At 38.0% G+C, this 3381-nt stretch overlaps 1 non-coding gene across 1 annotated transcript; it reads left to right on the top strand.

Annotated features, from left to right (window-relative positions):
- LOC145096679 (small nucleolar RNA R71) lies at positions 1-107 on the top strand. Its single transcript, XR_013704050.1, has one exon. It is a non-coding gene; the product is annotated as a small nucleolar RNA R71 (small nucleolar RNA).
- Positions 108-3381: the final 3274 nt, after the last annotated feature.

Below are 3381 nucleotides of genomic sequence, written 5' to 3'. Positions count from 1 at the left end.
AGGTCATTTGGGGGGCAATTCCTTATTAGACCTTTATAACGTTCCCAAGCTTCATATAGTGATTCCCCCAATTGTTGTTCAAAGTTGGCGATGGCCTTTTTGAGCTTAGCCACCTTGGATGCTGGGCAAAATTGTTCCAAAAATAGTTCACGCATCTGTGCCCATGTTGTTACCGCGCCTGGTGGTAATGACTTTAGCCAATCTTTTGCGGCTCTCTTAAAAGTGACAGGGAGCATTCGTAACAATATAGTTTCTCTTGGCACATTTCGGATGTTAAAGTAGTCGGAAATGTCGTTCACTTCATCTAGATGCTTGTAAGCATCTTCGTGATCCTTTCCGGTGAAAGGAACCTCCTTCAGTGCGGTAAGTATATGCCCTTTGACTTCAAAAGTTGCAGTGGCGGGAATGGTGGGTTGCATGAGGCCCGGTCTGGTGTCGTCTCGAACTCTCTTCTTGTATGCCTCCATTGAGAGGTCCGCAAAGTTGGCCATGGTGTTTTCAGGTTCTTCGTGATCACTTCCTTCAAAATCAGTAAAACCTTCCTCCTTCTCGATCTCGTACTCGGTGTCTTCTTTTGTGTTGCTGGACTCCACCGTTTTCTTTCCCTTCCTTTTACCAAAAACCGATTTCAGCCTCTTTAAAGGGGACTTCTTTGGAGTATCTTTGTCGGCCTTGTCCTTGTTCTTTCGAAGAACGGTTTCCGGGTCTTCGAGTGGTGGAATCAAAGATGAATTTGATCCACGGGTCATAAACGGTCTGCAAATAATCAAAGAAAACACGTGAAAGAAAAAAAACAAAAAATAAAAATCTTACAGTAGCTATACCACGACATGGTATAAAACACCACGTCGTGGTGAACCTAAATTACGAAAATACTTAAAATTAAAACTAAACTCTAATAGAAAATAGTCCTAACAATAGCAATATAAAGTAATTAAAATTGAGTTGTTCCCCGGCAACGGCGCCAAAAACTTGATGTGTGATTTAATATGCTTATATTTTATTCACGTTAATTTTATAAAAATAATTTACTTAACTAGACTGTTAAACACACTAGGTAGTGTATCTAATCGTGCAATAGTATAGCTATGGCAGGAACAAGTGTCAAACTCAAGGATCAGTGTTTCCATTAACTTCATTCTACTATTAGCTAATTACTAATTAAATAAGAGAGGTTTTGTTTTCCTAGTTTTGCAAGACTAAATACTTAAATTACCAAATTAACTCAAAATTCACTTAATTAAACTAACACTAAGCTAAGCAAGCAAACAAGTATGAATTAACCAAGGTGAGAAAGAGACGTTCGTTTAGCTTCGGGTTTGTTGTTATTATCGTTGTTTCATAGAAGTGAAATGGATTTAGTTTCTTTGGCTACCGACTCCTAAGATGACCAAATTGGTAATCACCAATTTAATTCTTTAGCAAGCTAGCTTATTTATTCGGTGATCAAGTGGACAAACTTACAACTTCACTAGTGTTCAGTTCGAGCTTATAATTAATTGACCAATTAATTTTATTGATTCAATTATATATATGATTTTTCGTCATATATTGGCTCCTATACTTTTTTACCCACTTTTCTACTTACTGCTAGGTTTTAATCAAAACTCTAGTCCTACGATTTTGCAAGTCACAAGATCATAAGATTCAAATTCAATTAAGAAAAATAGTCATTCTATCCTAATCAAATTCAGCAATAAGCAGATTCAAAGCAGTTATCAAAAATACTTGAGGTTCTTTAATAAGCAAAAGTCAACAAATAACCAAATCACTAAATCCTAACTATGAAATCAACCATATTTAGTCAACTCATCCTAGCCAAACGAAAGTCATGAGTGTTTAGCTCATGATTTCAGCAAACAAAATCATAAAATCGGGATTCAAAAATAAGGACATCGTTATTCCTAATGAAAAATCGAAAAGTAGAGTTTAGTTGCCTTGGATCTCCTTCGTCTAATGATTGTGATTGAATTCCTCGCTTCCAATGCTTAATTCCAGTGCCTTTGCCTTAAAAAACTTTGAATTCTCCTGAGCCAAAAAGTCCCCATTCGGAGGTTTATTTGAGATATTTATACTTCTCCCAAAAGCAGGGCACCACGTCGTGGTAGGTAGACCACGTCGTGGTAATTGTGTTTATCCTGTATTCTACACGTCATCGAATCTGATCGGGAATCTTCAAGACACCACGTCGCGGCAGATATTACCACGACGTGTTGGGCATATTTTCCTTCATTTTAGAGCTCTAGTCCAAACTTTCAACTCCAAGCTTCTTTAATCCAGCTTCCAACTTCCTTTTTGCTTAAACAAGTCTTTTAATACCTACAACATGATTCATAGCAAATTAAGTATCTTTTGTTCTAATAAGGGCATAAAAGTAATTATAATATCAGGAAATGTTGTATAAATATGTGTATAAATATGCACATATTAGTACACACTCGAGGACCTTTTTACATATTTTGATCTTGGGATGTGATGTTATGAATTGATTATGTCATACAATGATGTTTTATGACAATTATGAATAAAAAGGTGTTTTTATAAATGTGAAAAATTATTTGAAAATTTGGGTGTTACAAGTTGGTATCAGAGCCTTGGTTTGAGGGATTCGGGTGCACCTTCGGGCGTATTTGAAATCAAACTGAGGATTTGATACATTTTCAAAATAAAATTCACAAAATATTTCTCAAGAGTAAAAAGTTTTTTAAAGAGCAGAGCAGAGCAGTATGTACGATCAGCCAGCGCCCGAACGGTGATTTCCCAAAATACCCTTACATTATGAGTTATGAGATATGTATGATATGATATGATGCTAGAATAGGCTAGGTATTCTTTTTAGGACTAGAGTGACCTGATTTGTGATGCCTTAGCCTAAGGATTTTGCTGCTAGGAGATGCTTGAGAGTGAATACGTAGCAGCAAGGAGCTTATGAGAGATCTGCTTGAGAGTAGACTATGCATAGAGGGAGAGTAGAGTACTTGGGATTTAGGTTCCTAGGAGGAGGACTTGTGGTGAATAGTGATGCGGTGCGGACGGTAGTATTGGGCCCGTACTACCTGAAGGCACTGGATCAGTACCCAGCCCAAGTAAGAATCCTTAGAGTACCAGGGATCAGGTAGGACTGGGATTTCGAGTATGTGTATGCTCGAGCGAGTCTCTGATATCTTGTGTTGTATTTTAAAGAGAGACATCATGGTTGGGACACACCACAGGCCAGGGACTAGCGAGAGGGTGTGAGTGATGAGGAGCTCCGCCAGATGATTCATGATGAGGTGGCTGCTGCTATCCGCGTTGAGATTCCAGAGATGTTCGGGTCTATCAAGACCACATTGATTGAGACTTTTGATGAGCGATATGCTTCTCTTTCTGATGTTGCTGTTG

Source organism: Lactuca serriola, chromosome 3 (assembly GCF_051521515.1).
Source record: "Lactuca serriola cultivar US96UC23 chromosome 3, Lser_US96UC23_V15, whole genome shotgun sequence".
Taxonomy (NCBI): Eukaryota; Viridiplantae; Streptophyta; class Magnoliopsida; order Asterales; family Asteraceae; genus Lactuca; species Lactuca serriola.
This window is presented reverse-complemented; position numbering and strand designations above follow the sequence as displayed.